General features: G+C 39.0%; 1 protein-coding gene across 3 annotated transcripts in view; it reads right to left on the bottom strand.

Moving 5' to 3' along the window:
- SRF (serum response factor) overlaps positions 1–12,449 on the bottom strand; it is a 70,312-nt gene that overhangs the window by 27,806 nt on the left and 30,057 nt on the right. The gene's annotated exons all lie outside the window — the stretch shown is intronic.

The following is a 12,449-nucleotide window of genomic DNA, read 5'->3' as shown; positions in this document are numbered from 1 at the left end:
TCTTTGCACTTGAAAAAAAAACTCCTATAAAACAGAGAGACCCTGAACAAAATACACGGTATTTATACAGATTTCCACCAATCTGTTTTGGACCCCAGTTGTCCCCTCTATTTCCTTCTCCATCCTGTCATGCCATTATCTATTAGCAGTTTTTCAATCATCAGCACCTTCTTATCAGCAATTGAACTATCAACAATTGGACTTCCTCTTTAAATAAATATCAAACATAGTTACAGTATGACAGCTTGTTCTTTACATTCTATTCATCCCTTACACTCATTTGGCTTTAGAAAGTTCTCTCCCTTAGAGCCATCCATTCTGATCTGGCTTGTACTAAATTAGCTGAGTGAATATGGGGACAAAGCTGGAAAGGTGAGTTTTAAAGAGAGCAACAGAACTGCAGAAAAGATGCAAAAGTAAATGTAATAAGTACAATGACAATAACTATCAACTGGCACAATCAACCTAGGGATGGAGGTCAGGTTATTCAAGATTTATCTCAATCCCAATGTCATGGGAATGAGCCTTGCGTTGAGTTTTCTAACTGATAACAGAACCTAACAGTGGGTTTGGGTTTGGGGTTTTTTTTTTTTTTGGTCTTCTGGACATTCAGTTCTACCTCTCATGATGTGTTGACATAGGCCCCGCAATGCTGTATGGGTTTGAAATTCTCAATGAAATGGAATTATTTGACCTTTTCTAGAATTTTAGGATTAATTTCTAAAAGTCTCCCGCAAGTCTGTAATACCCCCATTCCACTCCAAAGCATGCCCTGCTGATTTCCTCTTACCTTCGGTGTATATCCTTCAATCAAAGGTTTTATGAGCCATCAAAATCCTCAAAGGTCTTTTTCTCTTTCAAGGTAAAGGAGGCCAGTTTCCCAAATGTAATACCTCATCGCTAGTTAGATTCCTTCTTGCACACACACCAGACAGAATATATCTGAGAATGCATGTTCCTTTCCAGCTAGATGGTACAGCTGCAGTATATACCTTTCCCAGTCTGCAGACAAAAAATATTCCGGGCTGAATAGGTTGCAGGTGCAACCTGGTCCTCCACCATGTATGCTGTGGAAATTCTGGACCTGAAGGAGAGCTATTACATGGAGGTCACCGTGTTTGCTTACATCATGTATTATATTGCTACATATTTATATTATATTAATATATTATAATGCAATATATTATTATATATTTATTACATGAGTAATAAATAGTGCCGGCTCTATGACACACTAACACCTCTCCTCCATGAACTGCACTGGCTGCTAGTGTGTTTCCAGGTGCAATTCAAGGCGTTTGTTGTCACCTTTAAAGCCCTACATGGCTTGGGACCAGGTTATCTGAGGGTTACCTAACTCTTTTTCCAAGAGTTTCTATCCACGCAGATTGGGCATGCTCCAGATCCCAACAGCCAAAGAGTATCAACTGACAGGAACTAGAAGATGGACTTTTTCTGCCTTATGGAATATTCTCTCCTTGGAAATTAGAATGCCCCCAACCTTGTTTGCCTTTTGCAAAGTTTTAAAAACTTGACTATGAACACAGGCCTGGGGCTCAGAATGTGTTAAGGATTCAATTATTTGTTAGTTGAAAACTCATCATGGCTGCTCTTTGTACTTATTTATTGTATGGATGTTTTATTGTTTTTAATTATTTTGTAATTTTAGAATTGTAAGCCACACTGAGTCATCTGGCTGAGTCTCAGCTACAGAAATGGAATGAATGAACGAACGAACGAACTATAGCATGTCTCCAGTGCTGTACAGACAAGAAGATTCATTAAATAAACATAATTCTTGGGATCTAAGGGTTGGAACAAAGTTATTTATGTTTGTTAAATTGTCTGATATAATTCTGATTTTTCATAACGTACCTTATGACCGTTTGAAGTTTTTTACAAGCTTGTTGAGTTTAATACTCCTCCCTCCTCTTCTATACAACAGTACAGTTATCTGAATTTATGCTACAGATATGTTATTCATGTAATCTTTGATTAGAGCACTATTAGTTCTTTCCAAGGGCTTCTACACCTCATAGGTTTAATTAAAGTTAGGATCACCTGGCATTCCTTACCACCACCACCCACATTCCTTATCCTCCACTTCTACACATCCTTTCATTATTCAAAAGCAGAGCAACAGCACTGACCCATCTTAAATAGGTTACAGGAGCATCTTGATATAGATTCCCCCATGGGTACTATTATGAAAATGTAATTTATGAGTTGAGAAAGAACCTTGGATTATTTCTTTGGAAATAATCTAGAGAGGCTGCTATAGCTATAAATGGTCTGTCAGATACTGCCCTAATGCTGGTATGACAGTTATATTAATAATTTGTTGCAGAACTAATAAACAGAAAGGTTTGTTTGCCTAGCAATCAGTTGGTAGGCTATCTATTAAGATTATGGATGAAAAAGACTTCTAGACTCCATCCTTTCCCAGTAGTCCAGCAATTTATGAGAAAAACCAATTTGCCAGCTGGATGACTCTCTTTCAGCCCAACTCACCTTATAGGGTTGATATTGTGAGGAAAATAAGAGGAAGAAAGAGTATTAGGTTTTCTTCACTTCCTTGAGTTACTTATAAAATAATAAATGCAGGATAAAAAAAATCTAATAAATAGCTTGCATGATAAGAAGTTAGCAGATTAATGCAAATGTCTTAAAGATCAAAGGTAGCAATAATTACTAAGAATACAATTAGACACAGAATTATAACACGGTTGCTTAATCATTGATTTTTTTTCTTAAGGTGATTCCAGGATCTGTGGTTGTATGCATTGGTCACTATGCATTGGTCACTATGCAGATGAAAATATGGGCTATATAAAACAGCCCGTTTTGCATCAACAGGATTCCCACATTGTTCTTGTCTCTACAACTAATGAATGCCCGGTGGTCAGCTTTTTCTAGGGTTGATTTGCTGGCTTTCATCTTACTTTGCATCTTTCCTGCCAGTAAGCTAATCCTTTTCATTTGGGCCCCATTGCGCCAGACCTCTTTCCTTTGCATGTTTATTACAGTCTTGGTGATAAGCAGAACAAGGTATACACACCTTTCCCCTCTTGATTCCAGAAAGATCTTGCAGCAGCGTCTCTTAAGCAGAACCAAACACCTGGTTGGATGCACTGGGTTAATTGAGGGGTACAGACTGGGCTGTGAAATTCTGGCAAGTATACATTTCCCAGCAGAGAGGTACAACCTCACGGTACATAGCATCTAGTGGCAAGACCCTACCAAATAAAGAGATCCATTATTTGGCTTGATGGCTACATGAATAGGAGAGCATATGGCAGGCACTCTACCCAATTTAATCCCATCTCACCATAGAATTTGATCAATTGAGTCTTTATGCAGTCAGTTGATCTCTCTATCAATTCATTAGAAACTGGGTAATAAGGAGCGTAGAGCTTCTTCTTGGTCCCCAAAGCCTTGGATAATCTTTTTTTAAGAGACCACCATCACTCTTATTATGGAAGAGCAGCCATATTGTGGAATGATCTCTTCTGTAAGTACTTAACTACTGTTACTACACTGTCCATATCTTCAGGCTCTTTTGAAAAGGTGCCCATTACAATCAGTAGGTGGCAATATAATCTTCAAAGAGGCATATACATTAAATAAAGTTGCAAAGATTGGAATGGTCCATACATCCAAGGGGAAGTGCTGCTGACAGCAGTTAAGAGTGGGTGTAGGCTGAATTCTGCACATACCCCACAGCTGTCGACCACTTGCTAAGCACACCAACATGTCTTGTTTGAGACACACCAACATGTCAAAATTTGCAGTGTAATCTAAAGAAGTACAGGGGAGGGGGCATGAGCAATCCATTAAATACCATCAGAAGGGGGAGCCCCCAAGTATTTCAAGCAGTGTCTTCAGGAAACAGAAGGCACTGTCCCAGAAAAAGGACAGACTGGAGAAGAAAAGGCCAAAACTTCAACAGCAGAAAGACTGAGAGGGGGAAACAAACAAAAAAACCCAGAAACAGCAGATCTTTGGCTGCAGCGTAATCCAAATTGTTACCTTATGCTAAAGATAGGATGTCCTTGTCATCCCGGCAAGAGGAAACAGAAATTGAAGGAGGAAAGTCACAGCTGTATTAATAAAGGGGTATCCAGAAAACAGAAACCCCTTTATTTTCAAATCTGACTAAATACCAAAAGCATACTGTAGTGTAGATGGCCACTGGTCACTGAGAAACCTGCTGCCAGGGTGTAAATACGAGCAACAAGCTCTGTAATCTTAGCAGATATGATTGTGGCAAAAGCATGAGCCTCTATCACAAAAGCTTGATGGCAACGTAGTAGTCAGAAAATGATCAACCATCCTCTTAAAAAAGATGACCCATAGCTCCCAGGTGAGATGATGTAATGCAACTTCAATGAGGTCAAGACCAGAAGTAGAAACAGTGCTTACTACTACGGCCCCGCAATCAGGAGGAAAGCCATCAGGAGGGAGCCGTATTTAAAATCTGATAGAGCTTGAGAGTCACATTAGCAACAGAAATTTCTCATACTGAGTAAAAACTGAGCAGAGATATATTGGGTGTTTTGAGAAAGCAGCAAAATTTCTATTGCTTGTGGAACTAGCAAGGTCATGGAATGGTCCAAAAGAATATCTTGAGCACACCCCCAGCTAAAGGGCAGCAGCTGCTACCAATTGCAAACACTATGGGCATCCAGCTGCTATCAGATCAGGTTTCAAAGAATAGTAATCCACAGGCCATTGCTTGGGTCCCCTAAACTGAATTAGTACTCCTGAGGCAATGCCCTGCTAAGCTTGACAATAATATAAAAGGATTTAGAATAACTATGGAATGTACTGTATATGCTGGTGTAGTTGACAGACTTTGCTTCAAGCTAATGAAAGAATAATTCTCTTCCTCAAACCAAGAAACAAGACTGGGAATGGTAGTTAATTTGAATCAAGAGTGGAGACAGGGTGGAAAAGTTAGGGATCCAGGTAACAAAAACTGAACATTCCTTTAAAAAAACACCCTGGACTTATTTCTTGGTTGTAGGAATTTTCACAATAGGATATGGCCAAGATAACAAAACTGGAGTAAAGACTTAGAAACCTTGTGCCCATGTTCAACCAAAAACATCAGAAGGGCTAAGTAGCTTTTGTCCACCAAACACAGAAGAATATCATATGAATATTGAAGAAACCAGGAATCCCAGATCCCCACCATCCAGTCAGAGCTGAAGAAGCTTCCTGGGTGAGAAATGAAACGTCTTTAGAAAAACAAGAAAGCCCAGCTGCCTCTTGAAAAGGCACCTTTGGAACAACCATGACCTGAATGATTGAGAATCTCCATAGACAGTCAACCACTTGTTACTTGACCATTCAACTTTCTGGCCTTACAAGCACCCCCATAGTTTCATGATTGTAATTTAAGCACTTGGAACCCAGCTCACACTTACAATAGTTGTGCATCCTATTGTTTTGTGACTTCCCTACCAATTTCCCACAAGCAAAGAGAATGGGGAGCCAATTGGAAAAGTGGTAAGTCACTTACTCCCACTTTTTTTGTCCCAAGAAGCTCACTAGAGAGTAGCAATGGCACTTAGACTCATATACCACTTTACAGCCCTCGGTAAACAAGTGGTTTACAGAGTCAGCATATTGCTCCCAACAATCTGGGCCCTCATTTTACCAACCTTGGAAGGATATAAGTCAACCTTGAGCCAGTGTGAATTGAACTGCTGGCAGTCGGCAAAATTAGCCTGCACACTGTATATTCTAACCATTGAAACACTATGGCTATGAGAGTATGAGAACTGTAATGCCACAGCACCACCTCCCTCCCTCAGCCACACTCACATAACAACCACAACCACACTCACATGGCGACCATAATAACCTGGGCAGATTCCATACAACTCACCTGCATACTAATGAGCCACCTAAGGAAAGTCTTGTCATGACCGTGACTTGCAACTTCCTGTTGACTTCGCTTGTTGGAAGCTGGTAGGAAGTTGCAAAGTAACATTGGGTCCTTACTTAGTCACCCACAATTCTCATTTAATGACAACAGAGAAGTGATCATGCTTTACAAATGCATTGTATCAGGTGTGCCACTGTTAATGTTTCAGCCTGCTTTGCTTTGCTGGCATCTTGCCATAAAATGCAGGAGGGGGAGAATGAAATGCAGGGGGGAGGAATGACTGGATGACAGGAATCAGAGGTGCCAATTCGGAAAAGACCAGCACATTCAAGGACACAAGCGTGAGAACAGAATGAACAAAAGTACACCAAAGAGGCACCAAAACTACATTACTAAAACACCAGATTCAAATTTCATTGGACACTCATGAACTCGTCAAGTGGGGGAGGGCCTGGGAAATGGGGAAAAGGCAGGTTTTGAGCAGGAATATTCAGATCCAGTTTTGCTTATACCATAATCACTTGGCTTTTGTAAAAGTATATCTTTCGCTACAATGGAGTCAAGGATCTTTTTTTCCTAAGAAATAAATACCTAAACTGGGACAAGCCTGACACATAGCTTAACAGCAGAAATCCCAATCCCAGTTATTGCTGTAAAATAAGGACCATCTAAAGAGGCAGAATTTGGATAGAAAATCCTAATCCAAAAGGTGGGGACCACTGCTAAAGACTGCTCATATCTGAGACTTGTGAATAGCTTTTTGCAATGATAAACTAACACAAGAGCAGACTTCAGAAGCTGCTTTAAACCTTGATTCAATGGGGATTCCTAAAAAGGGCTTACCCATTGAAGTACTGTATAAGGAAAGGCTCAAGGCCTATAAATTCTGAATATTGATCGTGCTGACTGGAGCTCATCAAAGTTCAACAGCTTCACCAGTCTTTCTTAACCTAGGCACTGCGTATGGGTCAACATGCTAAGCGCATATGAATGATGACAGAGTGGAAAGATGCAGCACCTTTCAAACATTGCCCTGGCACAGACAACATAACACTTCAATGCAACTTTTGTGGACATTTGGGTCAATTGCTAGGTCATGCAGTTTTAAGGGAAGCCATTGTGACTGGCTCCAGTCTCCCAAGCCTTTGAACTAAGGGTCTAATTCTCATGTAATGCTCCCTATTAGCCTGTTTAATTCTAGAACTTAAAATTGTTGAACTTTCCAAGACTTGAAAGACAGAGTAATGTCTTTGAATAATAAAAAAGTGGGTTTTTTTGTGTTTTTCCTCTTCGTCTTATTGTTGATATTTTTCTTTGTTCTTTTGTAACAAATGATCAACTTATGTTAATGTAAACAAGAGGAAAATAAAAGAACATTCCAGTTTAACTGTTCTCTCTTACCTTAGAAAACTGATTTTTCTGCACGCTATAGGCTACATCAACAAAAGGCTGCATTTCAATCATGAGATGTTAAATTATGTTATTCTGCTTTTCACTTCAGTGGACACAATAGTTTAGGAACAAGACAAAGCATAGAGGCAAAAATGACTGGGTTCCTCCTGGCCAACTTGTATTAGGAAAGCTGGACAGAATTGCTGTGTTTCACTTGGAGATGAAGCTGTTAAAAAGATATATATCATTTATTTGAAGGATAGTTCACATACAATGAAATCATTTTGCTTCCAAGCAAAGTTTAGGTATCAGCAAATTACAAGAGAAAGAATTCAGGAAAACATTAGAAAGCAATTAAGAGAATTAATTGTTTAAGAAGGGGACAGTCTGTTTTAGAAAGTGAAAGAGTTGTAATCATAATCATTAAAGATTTTAAAGCAAAGTCTGGATAGCTATATTAGGAATGTTGTAACACTAGATAAGTTGCAGTGCAAGAGACTATATTAGATGACCTTTGTGTTGTCTTCTAATGATATGCTTAAATGTTTAGGTCTATCACTGATCATAAACTTACCCTGACAACTAATTTTGGTATGTGGGTAGTGACTAGTAATTCTCTGCTTCACTGTTAGGAGTGAAGGAGAAATGTTAGTTAATTACCATACCATTTTATTTTATATATGCTTGTTTCAGCCATTTTGATTTTGCTGTAAGTGAAAATCATTTTAGTGATACCCAGAAAACCCCACAAAAGTAAGCAGTCCTATCTACCATCACCAGCATGATAGTATGAAGATGAAGGAGGAAATAAATATAGAAATATATTTTTCTCTCAACAGGAAAGCTAAAGCTGGTAGCATCTCACATAAGTGAATAAGGACTTGGGAGGGAAAAGAGTCATCTCAACGTCTGCTCATACAGAGTTAGAAACAGGAGCTGAGGCTTCTAAAAGTGAAGCTTTTATCTGTGTTTTCTGTTAGAAATACACCTCCGACAAATCTAGAGGAGACAATTCCAGTATTTTTACTTCTGGCATTATTACACCTCAGGCAATTCCAAGATAAACAGCCCAAGCTGGCCAAGATTATTAGAAATCTAAAGAGTCTCATTCTGCTATGCAATAAATTATATTCTTCCTACTATAAAAAATATCAGTTCTGCTACATAGGTATATGCAAAGCTTACCCTTCATAAAAGTATACTATATTTCCATTTCTGTCTATAATGGAGAAATGTTCTTAAAGAGTGCAGTGCCAGCTGTTAGTCAAAGAAGAAACCCACCTTCAGAATTTCAATAACCAGTGAGTCTTTTTTCTCCCTATGATCAATTGCATCCAAATTCTATTAAGCTGTAATATTCCCCTCTCAATCCAATAATATTTACCACTTTTCCTATTCACAGTAATAGTTACCTAAAATTCAAAAATATTACTTATGGGGCCCATTTCTCAGTCATTTGTTTTCACATATCTGTTTTTACTAGCCAAGCTACCAGGAGAATTAGTCCTGTAACTTTTCATCCCGTCCAAAATCATTTGGAAAGAGGAAAAGGCTTTAAAAATGGCTGTCTCCAATCTGGGAACTTCCAAATAAATTGGACTTCAACAGTCATAATCCCATGGAATGCAAAAATTATGAGAGTCAAGAACTATCACATTTGAGGGCAGCTGAGAGATTACTACTCCGAAGTTTCTGTTGCCTGAGTCAAGTGAAAATGACAGCAGTCTTCATTTGTACAATGCAAGTGTAGAGCAATTTATGTTTTGGCCATTTATTAATAGTGGATTATTTTTTCAAGTATCTTGCATTATGCTTATTGTGTATGTATATACAAGTAGACCTCGACTTACAACAATTCATTTATTGACCGCTACAATGAGAGCATTACAACGGCACTGAAAAAAGTGACTTATGACCATTTTCACACTTACGACTATTACAGCATCCCCATAGTCATGTGATCAAAATTCAAATGCTTGGCAACTGATTCATATTTAAGATGGTTGCAGTGTCTCAGGATCATGTTTTGTGACCTTTTTTACCAGCAAAATCAATGGGGGGGGGCAGATTTACTTAAGAACCACGTTATTAACAACCACAGTGATTCACTTAATGACTTTGGCAAGGAAGTTATAAAATGGGGGAAAATTCATTGAATTTATTTCACTTAGGCAACAGAAATTTTGGTCATGTTTACTTGTAATGCTGGTGGTATATTAGTTGGACATGAAATATGAGCAAGAAATAGGAAAGCGTAAGATGTGGGCAGGGTGGAATTCAAATTTTTTAACAACCGGTTCTGTGGGCATGGCTTAGTTGGTGGGCATGGCTTGGTGGTCATGTGACTGGCTGGGTGTGGCCAACTCAACATCATTCACATCGAGGCACACATTTCCTCGCCTGGCCTCTCATGACTGTGCAACAGTTGTAAGTGTGAAAAATGGTCATAAGTCACTTTTTCAGTGCCATTGTAACTTTGAATGGTCCCTCCACACAAACAAAGTACCAGCAAAAGAGGGAAAGAAAACTCCAGAGAGGTTCCTAAGACAGGAAGTCTAGACCTGTCAAGAATGTAATAAGGGTTAATGGAGAGGCAGTTTCTGGAAGCAACACCAGAATGTTTCCTTCCTGCCTTCCTTACAGGATTAGATCAATAATTTCTTCTAACAACCTGTTCTCCGAACTGCTTAGAATGTTAACAACTGAATCTAGCAAATAGGTGCGAACTGGTAGAATCCCACCCCTGGATGTAGGGAAAGTGGAAGAAATGTATAAAGATAGTTTTTCTGCACTTCCCCTATTCCTCTCTTTCACTAAAGAGGCACTGTGGGGAAATTGCTTTCTCCAAGATCAGAGAAAGTTTTCTTCATCTCATCATCACTTTGCACATGAGGTACATATCCACAAACACACTTCCATCTCAGGCAAGCTATAATAGAAGAGCACTGAGCTTTGGGTCAAAGGGATTTCTGATTTTAAAAAGGCAAAAAAGAATGTCAGCAATGAAGCTATATTTTACCTCATGCTCAGTAATGTTTAATGAAATCTGAAGAAACATTATTTTTTATTAACTCTTAGTATTATTTTTATTAACTCTTATTATTAGCTCACCGTATTATTTCGGTCATTATGTCTCCCTTTACTGTCTTCTATAAAGCAAAAACTAGGAAAACTGAGAAAAAAGTGTTCATAAAGTCTAGATATGACTATAAGTCAAAGTACTTCTAGTTTTCCTTGCTTATCTTTTAACTTTCTGGGTTTGGAAGACTGATAAAAGAAATCAATGCTGCTGAATAACCACTGCCATCATCATTAGCATGACCAGCAATGAGGGACAGTAAATTTGTATCTTAACTATATGAACAAAGCCCTATTATCCATCCTAATCTAAAACAAGTATATTGACCATGACAGAAAGAATACGCTATCAGATTCTTATCCCCCAATCCAATCAATCTGCAAGTTAGTTTTCAAGTTTCCCATTCACTTTCTACTTTCTCTCTTTAATTTCGATACTGTAGCAGGCACTGCCTGTTGTCAAATTGCAGGCTTTTGTTGCTAGGCTGTTTTGTCTGCCAGGATATCCCTAGTTGAAAAGTGTTTCCATGGCAAGGGGGACACTCTTGCCCAACTGGTTGATTCTGCAGAGAGAAGCCAGACCCATAATGATATAAGCTAAGATAAAATCCCATCCCCTGTTCTTAAAAGGAACATGGGCATTCCTCATTCAGGTTTAAGCTGTTACATCTGTATTTCTAATAGCCCACTATCCCCAAAGAGAGTTATGGATCAACCAGACATATTGCAAGTAAGACACATCACCTTTTTAGAAATTATCTTTGCTAATCCCAGATTGCTTCTTCCTCAGAAGGCATGGTCTGTTTGGTTCTTCTTCAAATTGACTCTTCACCCACATCTTCATCCCCAAATCATGGCTGAGGATCAAAAGGGATGGAACCTTTGAATAATATCTGCAAGTTGTTTCTTCCCAGAAGCCTCCCCCAACACTGAGCTTCCTGTTGGGACTATAAAATCTTTAACCATTGTTTAATAGAACCAAAATCTGACCACAAATCATCTCTCATGTTCATAGTAAATGCCAACTGAAACAAAACATATTAAATGGAAGTCCAGGGTTATAAGTTCTAACTTATAAGAACCTAACGACTCTTGTTTAAAAAACATCCTGGACCAGGAGGAAAATGGGTTTTTGGACCTATTATATGTGCTCCAAAACTGTGTTGATCTGAAACAGAGTCTGAAGGAGTTCAAACTGTAGCATTACAGGAAATGGGAAAGGAAAAAAAATCTTAAATAGCAAATTAGGCAACGCATCAAAGTATTTAGGGAGGTAGGCAGGCACACAGGCAGATATGTAGGTATCCATTTTCTGATGCTGGTTTGGGCTTTGGACAAAGATAGAGAGAACTGGGATATTGGGGAAGGAGAGTTCTTTTCTTGCACTGTACCTGAAAACCTCTCCAATAAAAAGGCAATGCAAGAAGCAGGGATTATCAGCTAGGCCAGAGGCCTCTAAACTTGGCAACTTTAAGACTTAAGACTTATGGACTTCAATTCCCAGAATTCTCCAGCCAGCATAATTTTAGGAGCTGAAGTCCACAAGTCTTCAAGTTGCCAAGTTTGGGGACCCCTGAGCTAGGCTGCAACAAGCCACCTACTTTAATGCTGTGTTTCAAGGACAAACAGAAGAATTAGGTTGCTGCTACACACACCCCACCCCATAAATAATGCACCAATGGCAAAATCACTGCTAAAAAAATAACCCCTTTGAGATTATTCGTACCTGTATTCTCCAAACTTAAAAAACAGTGTGTAGGACATGATATGATGTCCAGTTGGAGAAGCCTGAAAATGAAGTTTATGTTTGCTCAACATGGGGATCTCCACTGAACCGTCGCAAGAGGCAATATAAGTAGGGCTGGTTTTAGAGGAATCATTTGCTTCACTCAACTGACAACTGTCTCAAGCCAAGGCAGACAACTGTGGGGGATCTGAAAAAGCTATTACAGGAGTTTCATTTCCTATCTCCTGCCTACATGCTTGCCGAGAATAAGAAAAGATTTTCAGGTTTGAAGAGAAGGATGTTGGCTTGGGGGTAAAGTATTCTCAGGTTCCTGGGTTCAACTCCTGGCATCTCCTACTA

Source organism: Pseudonaja textilis, chromosome 1 (genome assembly GCF_049901715.1).
Source record: "Pseudonaja textilis isolate UNSWEBS1 chromosome 1, rPseTex1.2, whole genome shotgun sequence".
NCBI lineage: Eukaryota > Metazoa > Chordata > Lepidosauria > Squamata > Elapidae > Pseudonaja > Pseudonaja textilis.
Note: the sequence above shows the minus strand (reverse complement) of the source record. Positions and strands in the feature narration are given on the sequence as shown.